We start from the raw sequence: 23,030 nt of genomic DNA on the forward strand, positions 1-23,030 counted from the left end.
GTCAGTCATTTCATGCACACAAGTGCTGGGCAAAACTCCAAATAGTGACACTTTGTGAAGCCAAATATCCTATGATTACAGCTATTTCAAAGGCATAAGGTTTTTTGGCCTTGCCAACAATATGAGACACTACTATTTGTTTCTATTAGTTTCCGCACACAGAATCCATATACGGTCACTGTTTGTAAGATGTTCAAGAACTCTACCTGCCTGCCAATAATATAATGACAGCACATGGTATCACTGTGACATAGAGACTTCACACTATGTCAAAGCATAACACTAAAGTTGAGAGTGAGTTTTGTACTTTTGAACATCTATTATTTTTTATCATATATATAATAGACCTGAACTAAAGCAGAATTAAAACACCTGGAAAAACTGAGAATTTGAATGAGAGCTCAGAATCTGTGCTTCATGTTGTGCAGGAAAAAGCACCTATGTATTTGAGGATATTCAACATGGGATGATTATTTAGTATATTATTCAATAAAATAGAAAATGAAAAGCAGATGATAAGCATTCTATCTCTCTGTGGTCTGTGGTGAAAACATAAGACGCTGAAAGTGGATGGAAAGAAAGTCAAATCACTTAGAGCTTGAAAAACATTTTGATGATATTGAGGTTTCAGAAGTTGAAATAAAAACACCTTGTCATCTGCCAACAGAACTTAATCTTGCAAAATACAATGATTAACACAATGAGTATGGGTTAGTCTCCACCTTTATAAAGACACAAGAACTTCACAGCCTGCATCTCTCAGCTGCTGACTTTGCTCTCTGTACCAGTCTTCTGACTCCACCTATCAATCTGTGGGCAGGTAAAAAGTATTTTTCATTTTACTTAATTTAAAGTGAAGTCTTTGGGACATGTGGTGATGACTGGCAGAATATATACTTGTGGCGTTAGTATATTGTTGGACGAATTAATGTGTTTGAGTGACACGTGATATTGTGATTTGTTTTCAGGATGAAGTTTGCCATGATCTTCCTCGTGTTGACGCTGGTCGTCCTCATGACTGAACCTGGAGAGTGTGGTTTTGTGCGTCTGGGACGAAGGTGGACAGGTAAATCACAAGTGAACACACACTCTGGGTGCACTTCAACAGGCTGATGTCTGATTTGTACAAACAGAGAAAAGGAACTAGAATAAAAACAAGCATTAATACAAACATTATTGCAAACATACATGCTAAACAGAACCACTGTTTGCCAGTCCAGTCTTGTTTTGATGTAGTGTCCCTTTCATCTTATAAATAAAATACTGTTTCCTAATGCTGTTTAATAATAACAATGTGCTGTTTATTAATAATGCACTAATAGAATACTTTTGGTTTGATTTTCATTTCATTAGATTTCAAGCGTGGTATGGACTCGTCTGGAGGGTAAGAACTTCAAACTAGTAATTGCAGGTATTATTAAACAAGACTGGTTAAAAGGTACAAACTTTATCACTTCTTTCCTCTAGGCCTGCAGAACAAGAAGTTGTCCAACGGGATGCTGAAGCCTATAATCGCTGAATCGAAAGATCACACCAAGATGCAGTTTTCAAGCTGAATGACTTGGGGGGGAAATACATTACCCCTTAGGTTCTATAGTTTTGTGCTTTGCAACACAGGAAATTAGTGGATAAACAAACAGACCAGTGATCTCAGTTTTAACTGGTTTTGGAAAAATGTCAAACTGCTTGATATTGCAGAATGCCCTGATGAATAAAACTGCATAACAAAAAGTCAAACTCTGCTTTGTGTTATTTATGAATACTACAACAAAAGAAAACTTACTAAAGAAGTCTAGTGGGGACCAACTACAATCATTAGATCTGGGAAAAGTCATTTAGGTGGTTTTGATGTTCTCCACAATGATTTTACATTAATTTGCCTTGGGTGGTGCCCAACATGGCTTCAGTACCTCACCTGAGCCTTATAAAGGTGGGGACTGAGCTAAGATACATAAACCTTTATGTTAATGGAAGAATCTACACTTAAAGTTTCGTCACAGAAAAAGAGTCAAATCACTAACAGCTTGAAAAACATGTAGATGATATCATGAGGTCAGAATCTGAGATTAAAACACTTTGTCATTTGCCAACAGAATCTGATGTTGCAAGACATGATATAATTGATAAAATGTGGACATGGCCTTATCTCCATCTTGATAAAGATTTGGATATGTTTTCATTCTTTAGTGTATTTTTCTCTATCATTAGAATTTGGTCAGGTACTTCCTGCTGGGAGTCTAACATCATCATTAGACACAAACTAGACAAAGTGTATTTAACTAAAAATTTCAGCTTATTATTTCAACATTGACAATATAATTTTACTCAGCAGTGACAGAACATGTATCTGAGCATTGGACCTTTCCTGGGTATTAAGTATCATGTTATCACTTTCTAAGACATCAGCTTTTCATATTGAAGAACTATTTTCAAACTAGGGTTGCAAAATTCCAGAAATTTTAAAAGTTTAGCCTATAACAGAGAACTTAAATATAGTATAATATATGAAAAAAAAAATCAGATTTATTGCAAAGGTCACTACAGCCACATTACTGCATCTGAGCTCACAGACTACATCCAGTCTGTTTTGAAGACATTACAGAGGTAAATATATTTGATTTGTGGTATGAGAGTTCTAACTAAATCAGATATGCTAAATATAAGCTAGCTAACAGCATGTTTATATGATTATTTTATTCAACATTCATGTTTTTTGAAAAAAAATCACAAAAACATAAAAGTTAAAAATTTCCATTTTTAACATGTATATTAGTTTCACATATTAGCAACACATGTTGCTTCTGCCAAACAACATGTTTACATTTATGCTTGTATATGATACAGTTTTTATACATTACCCCAAATTTCTAATTTATATTAAGTCTAAAAACATATCATGATAAACCTTGAAACATCACAAAGAGTCCACAGCAGTGCTAGCAGCAATGTGAGGACAGCACTTATGCACAGTGATGCTTTGAGTAAGTCAGAGTGCTAACATGCATACAAAAACTAATCCACATGTAAACCAAATCTAAACCAAATTCTTATAGGAAATTGGCAAAAGAGTGCGTCTATCCACTGCAGTGATGCAAATATTAAGAGTTAATTTGTGGAAATAAAAAGCTGGTGGCACTGATTCTCCAGTCAGGTGTCATTTAACTTTTGCAGAAGGTGCAACAAGACGACAGAGACTGTCCTCTTGTAAAACATGATCCCATAGGTCGTTTGTGCAGCAGCTTATTACAACAACAAGTTATATTTTACTCCTGTAGCAATATTAATAATGAGAGGTGCAAAGGAGGAAGTCAGGTGACGCGGTATAAAAATGACGTTGATGTTAATACTATCAATTCAGTAAGCTTGTTTATTATTGTAACCATGTAGATGAAGGTCTGGTAGGGACAAATGACCTGTATGGTTGTGCAGGTTTGGAATCTGACAGATCAGAGGATATGACACCATACTGAAGAGAATGCTCCAATGTAAGTAGCTTTGCAACATCAACCGAATACTAAGGATATAAGACTGGTTCACATTCACTATTTGTTCAGTCAGTTGTTTCACTCCCACTGCGGACAAAATTCAAGCACCAAAGACCAGAGCCAAAGTCAAGAACAAGTGTGGAGGACAACCTACAAAAAGAACTGGTTGAGTCTTTAGCTCAGGAGGACAGGTTAACAGCAGTCCTTGAAGAAAATGCAGTTCTAAAGCATCAGTTGTTTGATGCGCAGTCCAAGCAGCACCACGCTGAGAGCAAATTAGCAGCTGCGCAGCAGACCATCTCTGCGCTCAAAGCCCAGCTGAAGGAGGCACGCTGTGACCTCGTCAACAGAGTTGCCAACGTTGAACGAGAGATGGACATGGCAAAACAGAAGCTGAAGCACTTAAACGCTTCAAACTCTGCTGCCCATGGGAACCGTCAAACAAAGTATCAGTGGTATAGGAGCAACCACAGCGACCAGGGGCAGCAGATGGACAACCTGGATGAGGCAGAGAAAGAGGCCAAATACCAGAGAGAGACTGAGGGCCTTCTGGCCAAAGTACAACTGCTGAGCGAACAGTTCAGCAGTGAGGAGGCCCTCAAAAACACAGACGAGTCAGTAGTAGTGGGGATGCAGAAGGAGCTTCTCAAGAGAAACATCGCAGTGAAAGAGGCCCAGCTAAAAACAGCCAAGCTAGAGAAAGTCCTGCTGGAAGTCAAAGAGGATGCTCAGGCAGAGATGGAAAAAGCGAAGGCCTCGTACACCGCTCAGCTCGAGGACCTTCAAAGGACAAACACAGAGGTTGCAGCTGCTCAGAAGTCAGCAGAGGAGCTGCTGGACATCCATCTGACACAGTGGCAGCAGGAGTAGGCCTCTCTTAAAGAAGTTCTCCAGCTTCTCCAGGACACCCACAAGGAGGAACAGGAGGAGTGGACTCAGAGGGAGAGGAACATGAGCTGCAGGGTGGACTATCTCCAGAGCTGCATGGAGGTGATGCTGGAAAAACAGACCAAGAGGACAAAGGGAAACTGACTGACCAGGTGCTTCAGGTGCTCTGGTTCGCAGTGAGCTTCCCCCCTCTCCCTCCCCAACTGGTCGAGGCAGACGGCCGCCCACCATGAGCCCGGGCCTGCTTGAGGTTTCTGCCTGTTAAAGGCTCAGTTTTTCCTTGCCACCTTGTCGCCAAGTGCTTGCTCAGGGGGGAACTGTTAGGTCTAAACCTCTTTCCGATGAAAGATTAAATTTATTTGGACATGATTTGGCCCATAATTGGATTGAAATACACATTTAAAACATAAAGTTATTTCTATGTTGTTTCGGTTCTATGGAGAATAATAAGTTATATTTCATTGTCTTTTACTAGAGCATGAGACTCTTAATCTCAGGCTCCTGGGTTTATACAGTAGCTAGAGAGATAGCTAGATAGATAGCAGGTAAATCAGATATGCTAAATATAAGCTAGCTAACAGCATGTTCATATGTTTATTTTATTCAACATTCATGTTTTTTGTTAATGAAAAAAAATCGATAAAACTTTTACTCACAAATAAGGTCAAAAATGTTATTTTTAAAATGTGTATTAGTTTTCAGCATGTCTGCTTCTGACAACACAACATGTTTATATTTGTGTTAGTATATGATTCAATTTCTAATTCAATATTTCCAAAATATCCCTGCTAAACTTCCCATGGAAAGTTTCTGGAAAGTTTCTGGACATTTACTGGAAATTTTCCAAACGTTTGCAACCCCATTTCAAACAAACTGGTGTTTTCTCAAAAAGCAAATTCACACTGGTTACACAACATATTGCAGATGAGATTATTCTTTTCTGGAAGCATCATGCACTGTCAGTCACATCATGTGGACAAGTACTGGGCAAAACTTGTTTAAAAATGTTTAAGGCATATGGTTTTTTGGTCTTTCCAACAATATGAGACACTACTATTTGTTTCTATTAGTTTCCGCACACAGAATCCATATACTGTCACTGTTTGTAAGATGTTCAAGAACTCTACCTGCCTGCCAATAATATAATGACAGCACATGGTATCACCACAACACCAAGACTGCACACCATCTCCAAGCATATTATCATATTTACGGTGTTAATTGAAAAACTGAGAATTAGAATGCCAACAATGCCATCATTTATGAACAGAGCTCAGGATCTGTGCTTCATGTTGTGCAGGAAAAAGCACCTATGTATTTGAGGATATTCAACATGGGATGATAATTTAGTAAATTATTCAATAAAAAAGAAAATGAAAAGCAGATGATAAGCATTCTATCTCTCTGTGGTCAGGGGTGAAAACATAAGACGCTGAAAAGTGTTTTCCTTAAGTTTGTGGAAGACTTAGGTGCACAGACCTCATTTTCAATTAAGAATATGCAGTTTCACATAATTTTGGACCATTATTATTACCATATTCTCATATCTTTTGATTTTCCCTCAACCAATTTACATTAATTTGCTTTGGGTGGTGCCGAACATGGCTTCAGTACTCCACCTGAGCCTTATAAAAGTGGGGACCACCCTGACTGAGCTAAGATATGTAAACCTTAAAAAATGTTGTCAGAAGAACCTACACACACTGTAACAAGTTTTCTGAGATGAAAAGAAAGTCAAATCACTTAGGGCTTGAAAAACATGTTGATGATATCAAGGTTTCAGACGGTGAAATAAAAACACCTTGTCATCTGTCGACAGAACTTGATCTTGCAAAATACAATGATTAACACAATGAGGTTAGGGTTATGGGTTAGTCTCCACCTTTATAAAGACACAAGAACTTCACAGCCTGCATCTCTCAGCTGCTGACTTTGCTCTCTGGACCAGTCTTCTGACTCTATCAATCTTTGGGCAGGTAAAAAGTATTTTTCATTTTACTTAATTTAAAGTGAAGTCTTTGGGACATGTGGTGACGACTGGCAGAATATATACTTGTGGCGTTAGTATATTGTTGGACGAATTAATGTGTTTGAGTGACACGTGATGTTGTGATTTGTTTTCAGGATGAAGTTTGCCATGATCTTCCTCGTGTTGACGCTGGTCGTCCTCATGACTGAACCTGGAGAGTGCATCCAGTTTCTGCGTCTGGGTAGAAGATGGACAGGTAAATCACAAGTGAACACACACTCTGGGTCCACTTCAACAGGCTGATGTCTGATTTGTACAAACAGAGAAAAGCACTAGAATCAGTATTTAGAACTGTGCAAAACTGTGTTTAAGATAAATTGCTCAAACTACTATGAACTGATTACTGCAAACATACATGCTAAATTGAGCCACTGCTAATATAAGATACTGTTACTGTTCGTGTTAATAATAATATATAATAGTATATGTTTGATTTGATTTTCATTTAATTTGCAAATAAGATACTGTTTCCTACTGCTGTTTAATAATAACAATGTGCTGTTTATTAATAATGCACTAATAGAATACTTTTGGTTTGATTTTCATTTCATTAGATTTCAAGCGTGGTATGGACTCGTCTGGAGGGTAAGAACTTCAAACTAGTAACTGCAGGTATTATTAAACAAGATTGGTTAAAAGGTATAAACTTTATCACTTCTTTCCTCTAGGCCTGCAGAACAAGAAGTTGTCCAACAGGATGCTGAAGCCTATAATCGCTGAATCGAGAGATCACACCAAGATGCAGTTTTCAAGCTGTATGAACTGGGGGGAAATACATTACCACATTACCCCAGACCAGTGATCTCAGTTCTAACTGGTTTTGGAAAAATGTCAAATTGCTTGATATTGCAAAATTCCCTGATGAATAAAACTGCATAACAAAAAGTCAAACTCTACTTTGTGTTATTTATTTCTATCAGTTTAATCCACAGTAGCACAGCCATGATCACAGCCTTTTTCAGCCTGTGGCAGGAACATCCATATTATATATATCAAGAAAAGTAACACTGAATATTTGTTGGTGATCCCCCTCACTGTTTCATAGACTCATAGACAGTGACAAGCAAAAACACCTTGTTGTTGGTTTTCTCCTTGTTTTCTAAAAGGACTACTTCTAGATCAGGATTAGTGCTGTACAGCCTTAGTAGAACTGCTTTATTTGTACCTGAGGCCTGTACTACAAAGCAGAATTTGAGGGAACTGCAAGTTTAACTCTGGGTTTTCAAGGTTACAATGATGGTTCGCTTCTTAGCGAGATAAAATGCCATGGTAACTTATGCTGAACACCTCTCACACTATCTCAAAGCATAAAACTATAGATAGTGAATCGTGTTTATTGTATTAATTCGCTATTTACATGATGATAGACCTGAAATAAAGATAGATAGATAATAGGTAAAAAAAAGGTTCCTCACTGATGCAAAGAGAGTTGAATCACTTATTGCTTGAAAAACATGCTGATATCATGAGATCAGAAGTTGAGATTAAAACAACTCAAGGTTGCAAAACAAAATGACTAATACAATTTGAGAATGGCTTCACCTCCTTTATAAAGACGGGCACTTCACAGCTGGTAGGCACAGAGAATCAGATCACCTGTATCTCTTCTGTATCTCTACCTCTCCTGTATCTTTGCTCTCTCTTCCAGTCTTTGGCTGCAACTATCAATCTGTGTGCAGGTAAAAAGCAAGGATTTTTTCATTTTACTTTATGTAAAGTGAAGTCTTTGGGATATGTAATGAGGACTGGCAGAATATATACAGTGACTTGTAGCATTAGCATATTGTTGCTTAATGTGTTTGATTGACACATGATGTTGTGATTTGTTTTCAGGATGAAGTTTGTCATAATCTTTCTTGTGTTGACACTGGTCGTCTTCATGGCTGAAACTGGGGAGTGCCGCTGTTATTTTATGATGGGACGAGCATTGGCAGGTAAATCACAAGTGAACACAGTCTGGGTCCACATCAACAGATTGATGTCTGATCTATGTACCGATTACTGCAAACATATATGATAAACAGAGCCACGTTTTGCAAGTCCAGAACTGTTGTGATGTAGTAATGTAGATGTTGTAAGATACTGTTTAGTACTGCTTAAATGATGTTTAATAATCAATAAAACAGTAGAATACTTTTGGTTTAATTTTGATTTAATTTTATTTCCATTTCTTTCTTTAGATATGAGAGCCAAGCGTGATGCTGGAGGGTAAGGACTTAAAACTAGTAATAACTGTTGATAATGAACAAGACTGATATAAGTATAAACTTATTTTCTTCTTCCTACTAGGGATGGGAAGCTAACAGATGCAGACTTGAGAGAAATTCAGAGAAGAATGGGGTGCAACTTTGGTTAGAGGTCTCACCAAGACGCAGTCTCTCAGCTGTATGATTTTGGGGGAAATGCATTGCCCCTTATGTTTGCTTTGTGCTTTGTAATGCAAGAAATAAGTGGATAAACAAACAAACAGACCAGTGATCTCAGCTCTAACTGGTTTTGGAAAAATGTCAAATTGCTTGATATTGCAAAATGCCCTGATGAATAAAACTGCATAATAAAAAGTCAAACTCTGCTTTGTGTTATTTATGAATACTACAAAAAATAAAACTTACTAAAGAAGTCTAGTGGGGACCAACTACAACCATTAGATCTGGGAAAAGTCATTTAGGTGGTTTTGATGTTCTCCACAATGATTCTACATTAATTCGCCTTGGGTGGTGCTCAACATGGCTTCAGTACTCCACCTGAGCCTTATAAAGGTGGGTACAACCCTCAGTTTAATCCACAGTTGCAATGATCACAGCTTTTTTCCAGCCTGTGGTAGAAACATCCATTGTTTTTTCTTATCGTCAGGTTATTAAGGACACTCACTAAGTATTCATCCAAAGTGTATAGACTTATTTCATACCTATTTACTACAACCATATAAAGGTATGCACAGTATGTATATCCTTTACATTAAACTGATATTTGTTATTAAAGCAGTATTAGTGCTGTATATTGTAACAGTAAAATTGTAAATTGCCACCATAACTTAGGCTGAGTATACTATCTCAAAGCATAGAACTAAGGTTGAGAGTAAATCTTGTTTAGCTTGGGCTCTGGCATATGTGATATTTCTATCTCTCTGTGGTCTGTGGAGAAAACATTAGATGTTAAGCTGAGATATGTAAGATTAAAGAAATCATTGGAAGTATCTTAAAGTTTTCTCACAGATGAAAAAAGAGTTGAATCACACTGAAACCACACTAATATCACAAGATCAGAAGTTGAGATTCAAACTCAGAACTCAAGGTTGCAAAACAAAATGACTAATACAATTTGAGCATGGCTTCACCTCCTTTATAAAGACGGGCACTTCACAGCTGGTAGGCACAGAGAATCAGATCACCTGTATCTCTTCTGTATCTCTACCTCTCCTGTATCTTTGCTCTCTCTTCCAGTCTTTGGCTGCAACTATCAATCTGTGTGCAGGTAAAAAGCAAGGATTTTTTCATTTTACTTTATGTAAAGTGAAGTCTTTGAGATATGTAATGAGGACTGGCAGAATATATACCGTGACTTGTAGCATTAGCATATTGTTGCTTAATGTGTTTGATTGACACATGATGTTGTGATTTGTTTTCAGGATGACGTTTGTCATGATCTTTCTTGTGTTGACACTGGTCGTCTTCATGGCTGAAACTGGGGAGTGCCGCTGTTTTATTGGACGAGCATTGGCAGGTAAATCACAAGTGAACACAGTCTGGGTCCACATCAACAGATTGATGTCTGATCTATGTACTGATTACTGCAAACATATATGATAAACAGAGCCACTTTTTGCAAGTCCAGAACTGTTGTGATGTAGTAATGTAGATGTTGTAAGATACTGTTTAGTTCTGCTTAAATATTGTGAATTTGATTTTGATTTGATTTTATTTTCATTTCTTTCTTTAGATATGAGAGCCAAGCGTGATGCTGACACATCAGGAGGGTAAGGACTTAAAACTAGTAATAACTGTTGATAATGAACAAGACTGATATAAGTATAAACTTATTTTCTTCCTCCTACTAGGGATGGGAAGCCAACAGATTCCGACTTGAGAAAAATTCGGAGAAGAACGGGGTGCAACTTTGGTTAGAGGTCTCACCAAGACGCAGTCTCTCAGCTGTATGATTTGGGGGGAATTGCATTGCCCCTTACGTTTGCTTTGTGCTTTGTAATGCAGGAAATACGTGGATAAACAAACAAACAGACCAGTGATCTCAGCTCTAACTGGTTTTGGAAAAATGTCAAATTGCTTGATATTGCAAAATGCCCTGATGAATAAAACTGCATAATAAAAAGTCAAACTCTGCTTTGTGTTATTTTCTATCAGTTTAATCCACAGTTGCACAGCCATGATCACAGCTTTTTAGTAGCAGAAACATCCATATATGTGTATATATATATATATATATATATATGGGTTTTCAAGGTTACAATGATGGTTCGCTTCTTAGCGAGATAAAATGCCATGGTAACTTATGCTGAACACCTCTCACACTATCTCAAAGCATAAAACTATCAAGAGTGAATCGTGTTTATTGTATTAATTTTCTATTTACATGATGATAGACATGAATTAATATAGGTAGATAATAGGTAAAAAAAGGTTCCTCACCGATGCAGAAAGAGTTGAATCACTTACTGCTTGAAAATCATGCTGATATCGTGAGATCAGAAGTTGAGATTAAAACAACTTGTCATCTGCCAACAGAACTCGATGTTGCAAAACACGTCCAAAATGTGGGCTCATCTAAACCTTTATAAAGACACCAGTATTTCACTGCAAATGGGCACAGAGAGTCACATCACCTGTATCTCTCAGCTGCTGACTTTGCTCTCTCTACCAGTCTTCTGACTCCACCTATCAATCTGTGGGCAGGTAAGAAGTATTTTTTCATTTTACTTTATTTAAAATAAAGTCTTTGGGATATGTGATGAAGACTGGCAGAATATATACTGTGACTTGTAGCATTAGTATATTGTTGGATGAATTAATGTGTTTGAGTGACATGTGATGTTGTGATTTGTTTTCAGGATGAAGTTTGTCATGATCTTCCTTGTGTTGACACTAGTCGTCCTCATGACTGAACCTGGGGAGTGTGCTTGTTTCCTACGTCTGGGACGAGCATTGGCAGGTAAATCACAAGTGAACATACAGTCTGGGTCCACTTCAACAGGTTGATGTCTGATTTGTACACTACTTAAAAATGAAGATATGTTACACAAAGTACTATGTTGTGATGTAGTAATGTAGATGCTGTAAGATACTGTCTCGTACTGCTTAAATATTGTTTAATAATAAATAAAATAATAGAATGTCTTTGGTTTAATTTTGATTTGATTTTATTTCCATTTCTTTATTTAGATATGAGAGCCAAGCGTGATGCTGACACATCAGGAGGGTAAGGACTTAAAACTAGTAATAACTGTTGATAATGAACAAGACAGATATAAGTATAAACTTATTTTCTTCCTCCTACTAGGGATGGGAAGCCAACAGAAGATTTCGACTTGAGAGAAATGATGAAAAGAATGGGGTGCAGAGTTGGTTAGAGGTTTCACCAAGACGCAGTCTCTCAGCTGTATGATTTGGGGGGAAATGCATTGCCCCTTACGTTTGCTTTGTGCTTTGTAATGCAGGAAATACGTGAATAAACAAACAAACAGACCAGTGATCTCAGCTCTAACTGGTTTTGGAAAAATGTCAAATTGCTTGATATTGCAAAATGCCCTGATGAATAAAACTGCATAATAAAAAGTCAAACTCTGCTTTGTGTTATTTATTTCTATCAGTTTGATCCACAGTTGCACAGCCATGATCACAGCTTTTTTTCAGCCTATGGCAGAAACATCCATTGTTTTATCTTATCGTCAGGTTATTAATGACACTCATCAACTATTCATCAAGTGTATAGACTTATTTCTGACATCTTTACTACAACCATATAAAAGTATGTATATCCTTTACATTAAACTTACTCTTCTTAATAAAAACGACTAATTCTAGATCAGTATTAGTGCTGTACATTGTGACAGCCTTTGTAGAACTGCCCTTTTGGAACCAGAGAACTAGGATATGAGGTAACTTCAGGTTTAATTCTGGGTTCTCAAGGTTACAATGGTGGTTCACTTCTCAGTGGGATAAATCGCCATAACTGAGCAACTCTCACACTATCTCAAAGCATAGAACTAAGGTTGAGAGTAAATCTTGTTTAGCTTGGGCTCTGGCATATGTGATATTTCTATCTCTTTGTGGTCAATGGAGAAAACATTAGATGTTAAGCTGAGATATGAGATGTGAGATTAAAGAAATCATTGGAAGTATCTAAAGTTTTCTCACAGATGAAAAAAAAGAGTTGGCTCTCATTGAAAACCACACTAATATCACAAGATCAGAAGTTGAGATTCAAACTCTTTGTCATCTGCCAACAGAACTCAAGGTTGCAAAATACAATGACTAATACAATTTGAGCATGGCTTCACCTCCTTTATAAAGACTTGGGCACTTCACAGCTGGTAGGCACAGAGAATCAGATCACCTGTATCTCTCAGCTGCTGACTTTGCTCTCTCTTCCAGTCTTTGGCTGCAACTATCAATCTGTGTGCAGGTAAAAAGCAAGGATTTTTCTATTTTACTTTATTTAAATTGAAGTATTTGGGATATGTAATGAGGACTGGCAGAATATATACTGTGACTTGTAGCGCTGGTATATTGTGACACATGATGTTGTGATTTGTTTTCAGGATGAAGTTTGTCATGATCTTTCTCGTGTTGGCACTGGTCGTCCTCATGGCTGAAACTGGGGAGTGTGGCTGTTTTTTTATGATGGGACGAGCATTGGCAGGTAAATCACAAGTGAACACACAGTCTGGGTCCACTTCAACAGGTCGATGTCTGATTTGTACAGACAGAAAAGCACTGGAATAAAAACAAGCATGAATACTTAAAAATGGCTAAAATAAAACTGTGCTTAAGATATATTACACAAACTACTATGTACTGATTACTGCAAACATATATGCTAAACAGAACCACTTTTTGCAAGTCCAGTATTGTTTTGATGTAGTAATGTAAATGTAGTAAGATACTGTTTAGTACTGCTTAAATAATGTTTAATAAATAGTAGAATACTTTTGGTTTAATTTTGATTTTATTTTCATTTCTTTCTTTAGATATGAGAGCCAAGCGTGATGCTGACACATCAGGAGGGTAAGGACTTAAAACTAGTAATTGTTGTTGATAATGAACAAGACTGATATAAGTATAAACTTATTTTCTTACTCCTACTAGGGATGGGAAGCCAACAGATTCCGACTTGAGAAAAATTCAGAGAAGAATGGGGTGCAACTTTGGTTAGAGGTCTCACCAAGACGCAGTCTCTCAGCTGTATGATTTGGGGGGAAATGCATTGCCCCTTACGTTTGCTTTGTGCTTTGTAATGCAAGAAATAAGTGGATAAACAAACAAACAGACCAGTGATCTCAGCTCTAACTGGTTTTGGAAAAATGTCAAATTGCCTGATATTGCTAAATGCCCTGATGAATAAAATTGCATAACAAAAAGTCAAACTCTGCTTTGTGTTATTTATTTCTATCAGTTTGATCCACAGTTGCACAGCCATGATCACAGCTTTTTTCAGCCTGTGGCAGAAACATCCATTGTTTTATCTTATCGTCAGGTTATTAATGACACTCACCAACTATTCATCAAGTGTATAGACTTATTTCTGATATCTTTACTACAACCATATAAAAGTATGTATATCCTTTACATTAAACTGATACTTCTTAATAAAAACGACTAATTCCAGATCAGTATTAGTGCTGTACATTGTGACAGCCTTTGTAGAACTGCCCTTTTTGAACCAGAGAACTAGGATTTGAGGTAACTTCAGGTTTAATTCTGAGTTCTCAAGGTTACAATGGTGGTTCACTTCTCAGTGGGATAAATCGCCATAACTGAGCAACTCTCACACTATCTCAAAGCATAGAACTAAGGTTGAGAGTAAATCTTGTTTAGCTTGGGCTCTGGCATATGTGATATTTCTATCTCTTTGTGGTCAATGGAGAAAACGTTAGATGTTAAGCTGAGATATGTGAGATTAAAGAAATCATTGGAAGTATCTAAAGTTTTCTCACAGATGAAAAAAGAGTTGGCTCTCATTGAAAACCACACTAATATCACAAGATCTGAAGTTGAGATTCAAACTCTTTGTCATCTGCCAACAGAACTCAAGGTTGCAAAATACAATGACTAATACAATTTAAGCATGGCTTCACCTCCTTTATAAAGACTTGGGCACTTCACAGCTGGTAGGCACAGAGAATCAGATCACCTGTATCTCTCAGCTGCTGACTTTGCTCTCTCTTCCAGTCTTTGGCTGCAACTATCAATCTGTGTGCAGGTAAAAAGCAAGGATTTTTCTATTTTACTTTATTTAAATTGAAGTATTTGGGATATGTAATGAGGACTGGCAGAATATATACTGTGACTTGTAGCGCTGGTATATTGTGACACATGATGTTGTGATTTGTTTTCAGGATGAAGTTTGTCATGATCTTTCTCGTGTTGGCACTGGTCGTCCTCATGGCTGAAACTGGGGAGTGTGGCTGTTTTTTTATGATGGGACGAGCATTGGCAGGTAAGTCACAAGTGAACACACAGTCTGGGTCCACTTCAACAGGTTGATGTCTGATTTGTACAGACAGAAAAGCACTGGAATAAAAACAAGCATGAATACTTAAAAATGGCTAAAATAAAACTGTGCTTAAGATATATTACACAAACTACTATGTACTGATTACTGCAAACATATATGCTAAACAGAACCACTTTTTGCAAGTCCAGTATTGTTTTGATGTAGTAATGTAAATGTAGTAAGATACTGTTTAGTACTGCTTAAATAATGTTTAATAAATAGTAGAATACTTTTGGTTTAATTTTGATTTTATTTTCATTTCTTTCTTTAGATATGAGAGCCAAGCGTGATGTCGACACATCTGGAGGGTACGGACTTAAAACTAGTAATTGTTCTTAATATTGAATAAGACTGATTAAAAAGTATTAACTTATTTTCTTCCTCCTTCTAGGAATGGGAATCAAAGAAAAATTGACTGGAAAAAATTAAAGAAACAAATTGGGTGCCCAGTTGATTAGAGGTCTCACCAAGACACATTCTTTCAGCTGTATGATTTGGGGGGAAATGCATTGCTCTTTAGGTCCTACAGCTTTGTAATGCAGGAAATAAGTGGATAAAACACAAACTTAACTGGTTTTAGAAAACTGTCTGTTGCTTGATATTGCTAAATGTCCTGATGAATAAAATTGCATGACATAAAGTCAAACTCTGCTCTGTGTTATTTATTTTGATCATCAGTTTGATCCACAGTTGCACAGCCATGATCACAGCTTTTTTCAGCCGGCGGCAGAAACATCCATTGTTTTATCTTATCGTCTGATTAATAATGACACTCACTAAGTATTCATTCAAAAATATATATATACATATATAACTCTGGGTTTTCAAGGTTACAATGATGGTTCGCTTCTTGGCGGGGTAAAATGCCATGGTAACTTATGCTGAACACCTCTCACACTATCTCAAAGCATAAAACTACCATTGAGAGTGAATCGTGTTTATTGTATTAATTTGCTCTTTACATGATGATAGACGTGAAATACAGATAGATAGATAATAAGTATTCTCTATCTCTCTGTGGTCAGTGAAGTTATTGGAAGAATCTGTAAGGTTACTCACCAATGCAAAAAGAGTTGAATCATTTACTGCTTGAAAAACATGCTGATATCATGAGATCAGAAGTTGAGATTAAAACAACTTGTCATCCACTAACAGAACTCGATGTTGCAAAACACAACTAACACGTGAGAATGGGCTCATCTAAACCTTTATAAAGACACCAGTATTTCACAGCAAATGGGCACAGAGAGTCACATCACCTGTATCCCTCAGCTGCTGACTTTGCTCTCTCTACCAGTCTTCTGACTCCACCTATCACTCTGTGGGCAGGTAAGAAGTATTTTTTCATTTTACTTTATTTAAAATTAAGTCTTTGGGATATGTGATGAAGACTGGCAGAATATATACTGTGACTTGTAGCGTTAGTATATTGTTGGATAAATTATTGCATTTGAGTGACACACAATGTTGTGATTTGTTTTCAGGATGAAGTTTGCCATGATCTTTCTTGTGTTGACGCTGGTCGTCCTCATGACTGAAACTGGGGAGTGTGCTTGTTTCCTACGTCTGGGACGAGCATTGGCAGGTAAATCACACGTGAACACACAGTCTGGGTCCACTTCAACAGGTGGATGTCTGATCTATGTACTGATTACTGCAAACATATATGATAAACAGAGCCACTTTTTGCAAGTCCAGAATTGTTGTGATGTAGTAATGTAGATGTTGTAAGATACGGTTTAGTTCTGCTTAAATATTGTGAATTTGATTTTGATTTGATTTGATTTTCATTTCTTTCTTTAGATATGAGAGCCAAGCGTGATGCTGACACATCTGGAGGGTAAGGACTTAAAACTAGTAATTGTTGTTGATAATGAACAAGACTGATATTAGTATAAACTTATTTTTTTCCTCCTACTAGGGATGGGAAGCAATCAAGCTTTGACTGGAAAGCATATAGGAAGAGTATTGGGTGCCCAGTTGATTAGAGGTCACAAGAGACAGTCTCTCAGCTGTATGATTTGGGGAAGAAATGCATTGCCCCTTAGGTTCTGTAGCTTTGTGCTTTGTAATGCAGGAAATAACTGGATAAAAAAACAAACCAGTGATCTCAGGTCTAACTGGTTTTGGAGAACTGTCTGTTGCTTGATATTGCTAAATGCCCTGATGAATAAAACTGCATAACAAAAAGTCTAATTTGCTGTGTCATTATTAGTTTAAAAAAAAAAGTTTTCCAATTATTTCTTTTGCGTAAGAAGAATACTGTCATTGTTATGAGTCTGCGGAAAATCACTTCAGATGTATTTGTCTCTAAGTGTATTTGAACAGTGTCTCTGTTCACATAGGAGCAGTGTGTGATGCTTACTTCAACAAGGATACTTTATGTTAAAGTCATTATAAATATGAATATCTTTTTTATTGTAAATTACAATGCAGCTGAAGTAGGTAAGTAGGTAAATTATAATTAGAATGAATTTGCCATGTATTTTAGGCACTTCCAGTTCCACAGATATTCTTTCAGTGCCGTCAATCCCAAATAAAGTAAATAAAGTATTAATTCAGATGGATGCCTCCTACTTTTTAGTCATATGCCACGCCCATCAGTGAGGTCTTGGGTCTACATCAGGTTTTTCCCTACCATTCTAAGATTTAGATATAGTGCTTGAAATTAAAGAATGAAAAAACCCACTCTGAACGGACACCGTATTGGCCCTAATATTAGGCAATATTTCATTTCTGAGCCTCAGGTTTAGAAAAGTGGGTGTTGTCTTTATTTCAAAGACTCCATAATTGTGTTCAGTCATTACAACAGATATTCTTTTTGAATAGACAGAGTATCAGTGTAGCTATAGTGTTGCATTATGGTTTATTTGTAGCCTTATTATGTTGCTAAGCTAGCAAGTGTTTTCAAGTCTATCTATAGTGAGTGTTTCAGAGTTGATCAGCCTTAAGTGTTTGGTTAGTCCAGTTTAACCTGGACGAGTTTCTGAAGACTGCTGTAACATGTTCTGCTGCCACAGAGGAAATAAAATAATAACTGAAAACAACTTAATTGTGTCTCCTGACATCATTACTGCAGAAATAAAACAGGGAAAAAGCAGCCAAGAATTATCAGAAGAAGAATCTGTCACAGATGATGAGTTCAGAAGACTGAAATCTGGCAAATATTCCTAAGAGGAATTAAATTAAAGAGTATAGTATACTATTAAACTACTAGTACTATTCTATACTATCATAATAAATCTGGTTTGATTTTCATTTCTTTTCTTCTTCTTGTCATTTTAAATAGTTCACTTAAGAATATGCAGTTTAACATGATTTTGTGCCATTATGATTACCATATCTGTGCACAGAAATTTGACAATGCTAGAGTAGAAAATAAATAAAAAACAGACAAAACTTGCAAAAGATGTCCACTGGGGACCAAATACAACCATTAGATCTGGGAAAAAGTCATTTAGGTAGGTTTAATGCTCTCCACAATAATTTGACATTAATTCGGGTGCTGCACCTGAGCCTTGTAATGGTGGGGAAAGGTAAACCCCTGGCTGAGCTGAGATATGTAAGCTTAAAGAAAGTTATTGGAAGAATCTGCACATAGAAGTTTCCCCACAGAAAAAGAGTTGAATCACTTAAAGCCTGAAAAACATGATATTGTGAGATCAGAAGTTGATATACAACACCTCGTCATCTGCCAACAGAATGCAATGTTGCAAAACACAATGATTAATACAATATGAGCATGGGTTCATCTCCACGTTTATAAAGACTTTGGCATTTCACAGCTGACTGGCACAGAGAGTCACATCACCTCTCAGCTGCTGACTTTGCTCTCTCTACCAGTCTTTTGGCTCCAACTATCAATCTGAGGGCAGGTAAAAAGCTAGTATTTTTACATTTTACTATATTGTGACTTGTAGCATTAGAATATTGCTGGATGAATTAATGTGTTTGAGTAACAGGTGATGATGTTTGTGATTTCTTTTCAGGATGAAGTTCACTATGATCTATCTTGTGTAAATCACAAGTAAACACACACTCTGGGTCCAGTTTAGTTTACATGAGCCATTAGGCTCGACTCACATGATAACATTTAGCATGACTCTGACATGACAAAGAAAGCATCTCTCATAGAATCCAGTCATGCTGACTACTTTAAAGAAAATACATGCTAACGAGCTTCATGCTGCAAAAACATTTAGAAACCTGTGGCTTATAGACAAGTGCGGCCTGTATAAGTACTTTTTTTTTCTTCTTTTTAAATTTAGTGGGTGCAGCTTATAGTCAGGTGCGCTCAATAGTCCGGAAATTACGGTATTTAAAAATGGCTGAAACTGTACTTAAGACATATCACACAAACTAGTATGTACTGATTATTGCAAATATACATGCTAAACAAAGCCACTTTTTGCCAATCCAGTCTTGTTTTGATGTGGTGTCATTGTCCTGAGTGATGCTGATGTGATGAAACAAGCTTATGACCAACAAAGAATAAAGGAATGCTAGGCAAGATATGGAATAAACAATTAAACCAGTGATCTGCTTGATATTGAAAAATGTCCTAATGAATAAAACTGCATAACAAAAAGTCAAAAGCTGCCGTGTGTTATTGTTCATGGGACTAAACTCCTCAAGATTTACAAAAATTATAACATGACGTGAACCTGATAGATAAATGTGAAGGATTACTTCAGGACTTCGCACTCACTTCATCAGTGAGTGTATTTCACTTTTCTTCATGCCAGTGTCTTTACACTAATATATAAATATTGTAATGACCATGGTCCAAAAATCATGTGAAAATGCAAATTTTCACAATGCACAATGGCCAAACATCCTGACCAACACCACCACAGCACCTGAGCCCTTCAGAGAACCATGGAAACCCCTGCACATGCATTCATGACAAATAATGTCAGTTTAATCAAGAGGTGCACAAACGCAGCCATTACATTTTTTCAGCCAGTGGAAGAACATTGGATGGTTTCCGTTCCAGCTATTCGGACTATTGCAACCAAAAAAAGGTTCAGACCCGTAAAAAAAAAAAAAAACGGTTCCCAGCTGGAACCAAAAAACTGAAGGTTTTCAAGTTGAAACCCTGACAACATCAGTGGGGGCGCCATATTCTACAGGTTGGAAAGAGAGGATGACGAGGGCAACATTGGACAAGACGTGGAAGAATCAAAGGAAACAAAGAGCGTGTAATGGTCTGCCGACAAATATCTGTATTAAAATCACAAATCTCATCCAGAGACCAAACCAACAGTGATGTATTATCAGTGCAGCTGCAGGTAGTTTACAGTTTAACTGAGGCTGAGAAAGTAAAATGCTTGACACTGGTCAGTTGTAAGAGAGAAGCTGCCAGTTTGCTTTGAGGATGGGGGTTTCATTGGTTGCTTTTACAGTATTTTAGAATTAAATTAATACATTTTGGCTCCACCACTTCAATACAACTAAATTTTTCTTGCATGGACTTCTTCATTTGTTGCACTGTTCATCATCCATTTCAAATTGTTCCTGTGCCAAACAATGGTGTGTTTGTTGGCAGCACAATATAATCCAAAGGTTTTTAGTGTATTTTTCTCTATAATCAGAATTTGGTCAGGCACTTCCTGCTGGGAGTCTAACATCAACATGAGACATAAACTAGACAAAACGTATTCAACTAATTTTGTAATGTTCTATCAATTAGCCTTTATCGTATTCACTTAGCAAAACTGATATTATTACATTTAGACCTGGTGAAAATTCAACACTGACAGTTTAGTTTCACTCTGTCTGAACATTGGGCCTTTCCTGGGTATTATGCTACCACTTTCTAAGTGATGACTGTTGTTACCCCTGGATTTCTCAAAAAGCTAATTCACACTGGTTACACAACATATTGCAGATCAGATTATTCTGTTCTGGAGACATCATGCACTGTCAGTCACATCATGCGCACAGTTACTGGGTAAAACTCCAGGTGACACTTTGTGAAGCCTTATACGATTGAGGATATTTTCAAGCCAGTTTAAAGCATAAAGTTGTTTAGTATTGCCAACAATATGAGGCATTACTATTCACTATTCTTATCAAATAATTGTTGTTTTATTAGTTTCTACAAACAAATCATATCAGGACATTATCTTTTTGTGTCACTCTATGTATATTGATAGACCTGAACTACAGCGGAATTAAAACTTGGAAAAACTAAGAATTTGAATGAAAACAATGGCATCATTTATAAAGAGAGCTTAAGGTCTGTGCTTCATGTTGTGCGGGAGAAAGCACTTCTGTATTTCAGGGTGTTCAACATGGGATGATTCTGTAATAAATTCTTGAATAAAAATAAAAAGCATATGATGAGCATTCTCTATTCCTCTGTGGTCAGTGATGAAAACAGATGTTAATATAACATTAAAGAAATCTCTTTCATCTGTTAGGACTTTAAATGTCCTAACAGATGAAAAAAGAGCTGAGTCACTTTCAGTTTGAAAAACATGTTAATGCTGTGAGTTTGTGTTAAAATAAAAATACCCCGTCATCTGCCAACAGAACTTGATCTTGCACAATACAATGACTAAATGTTACCATGAGTTCATCTCAGCCTTTATAAAGAGCATTTCACAGCTGGTAGGCACAGAGAGTCACATCACCTGTATCTCTCAGCTGCTGACTTTTCTCTCTACCAGTCTTTTGCCTCCGACTATCAACCTGTGTGCAGGTAAAAAGCTTTTTTTTTTTATTTATTTATATATTTTTTTTTTAAGTCTCTGGGATGTGTGGTGATGAGACCGTGACTTGTAGCGTAGGTATATTGTTGGATGAATTAATGTGTTTGAGTGACACGTGTTGTTTGTGTTCAGGATGAAGCTTGCCATGACATTTCTTGTGTTGACGCTGGTCGTCCTTATGGCTGAACCTGGAGAGTGTGGCCTTTGGGGACGTCTGAAAGCTGTGTGGAAAGGTGCCAAAGCAGCATGGAAAGGTAAATCACAAGTAAACACACACTCTGGCTCCACTTAAACATGCTGATGTCTGACTTAAACAGACAGAGAAAAAGCACATGATAAAAAATGACTGCAATTTATTCTGGAGGTTTGTTACAAAGGACTCGATTCAATATTTAATTTTGTGAGTTATAAAAACATCAGAAAACAGTGAGAAATGTCCATCTCAATGTGCCAGAGTCCAAAATTATGTCCTTAAAATATATTTTTTTTCCCAACCAACAGTCCAAAATGCAAAGATATTCAGTTTACTACAATATTAATAAAAGGAGAAGCAGGAAATACTCAAATTTGAGAAGCTGGAACATCCAATTTTTTTCTCTGGTAAAATGGCGATGCAAACATTTAATCATTAAAGTTGCTTCTGATTGACTGTCTGTCAATGGACTAATCCATCTGTCAACTGATCTTTGCAGCTCAACTTCAAGCTAAAACAATTTGGACATATTACACAAACAACTGCAAACATACTAAGAAGCATGCTGAACAGAGCCACTGTTTGTCAGTCCAGTCTTGTTTTGATGTAGTGTTTCATTTTAAGATACTGTTTAACACTGCTTAAAAACAGTTTTGGTTCGATTTTGATTTCAATTTAATTTTAATTTCCTTTTCTTTTAGGTTACCAACCCAGCAGTGGGGGCACGCCTCCAGCAGCGTAAGGACTTTAAACGAATGGTTACTGTTAAAATTAGACATATTAGATGAAACTGACTAAAATGTATAAACTTGATTTTTTCCTTCTTCTAGGCCTGCAGATGCAGCTTTCCAACAAGATGCTGAAGCCTATAACCGCTGAGGCTGTGAGAGGTCACACTCAGGATTTGTCAGGAAATACATTAACCCCGAGGTTCTACAGCTTTGTGCTTTGTAATGCAGGAAATAAGTGGATAAACAAACAAACAAGTG

The 23,030-nt window shown here is 36.9% G+C and overlaps 6 long non-coding RNA genes across 8 annotated transcripts; all 6 read left to right on the forward strand.

Moving 5' to 3' along the window:
* Positions 1-671: 671 nt before the first annotated feature.
* On the forward strand, positions 672-1,737 carry LOC108891204 (uncharacterized). Its single transcript, XR_001962250.2, has 4 exons — positions 672-820; positions 969-1,066; positions 1,354-1,384; positions 1,468-1,737. It is a non-coding gene; the product is annotated as an uncharacterized LOC108891204 (long non-coding RNA).
* Positions 1,738-6,268: 4,531 nt separating this feature from the next.
* LOC108891206 (uncharacterized) lies at positions 6,269-7,293 on the forward strand. Its single transcript, XR_001962252.2, has 4 exons — positions 6,269-6,349; positions 6,498-6,598; positions 6,957-6,987; positions 7,071-7,293. It is a non-coding gene; the product is annotated as an uncharacterized LOC108891206 (long non-coding RNA).
* Positions 7,294-7,957: 664 nt separating this feature from the next.
* Positions 7,958-8,969, forward strand: LOC108891209 (uncharacterized). Its single transcript, XR_001962255.2, has 4 exons — positions 7,958-8,081; positions 8,236-8,336; positions 8,583-8,610; positions 8,692-8,969. It is a non-coding gene; the product is annotated as an uncharacterized LOC108891209 (long non-coding RNA).
* A 758-nt stretch (positions 8,970-9,727) lies between these two features.
* On the forward strand, positions 9,728-10,737 carry LOC108891211 (uncharacterized). The gene is made up of 4 exons (XR_001962257.2): positions 9,728-9,876; positions 10,031-10,125; positions 10,342-10,378; positions 10,460-10,737. It is a non-coding gene; the product is annotated as an uncharacterized LOC108891211 (long non-coding RNA).
* A 2,176-nt stretch (positions 10,738-12,913) lies between these two features.
* LOC108891208 (uncharacterized) lies at positions 12,914-15,778 on the forward strand. Of its 3 annotated transcripts, none has more exons than XR_007813602.1 (4): positions 12,914-13,041; positions 13,178-13,278; positions 15,404-15,440; positions 15,524-15,778. It is a non-coding gene; the product is annotated as an uncharacterized LOC108891208 (long non-coding RNA). The 3 variants fall into 3 exon arrangements; XR_007813603.1 differs by lacking the exon at positions 13,178-13,278 and adding an exon at positions 14,975-15,075; XR_001962254.2 differs by lacking the exons at positions 12,914-13,041; positions 13,178-13,278 and adding exons at positions 14,712-14,838; positions 14,975-15,075.
* Positions 15,779-16,313: 535 nt separating this feature from the next.
* Positions 16,314-18,184, forward strand: LOC108891207 (uncharacterized). The gene is made up of 5 exons (XR_001962253.2): positions 16,314-16,461; positions 16,617-16,717; positions 16,936-16,972; positions 17,054-17,432; positions 17,583-18,184. It is a non-coding gene; the product is annotated as an uncharacterized LOC108891207 (long non-coding RNA).
* The last annotated feature ends 4,846 nt before the right edge of the window (positions 18,185-23,030 follow it).

The sequence above is a fragment of the Lates calcarifer genome, linkage group LG7_1 (genome assembly GCF_001640805.2).
Source record: "Lates calcarifer isolate ASB-BC8 linkage group LG7_1, TLL_Latcal_v3, whole genome shotgun sequence".
Lineage (NCBI taxonomy): Eukaryota > Metazoa > Chordata > Actinopteri > Centropomidae > Lates > Lates calcarifer.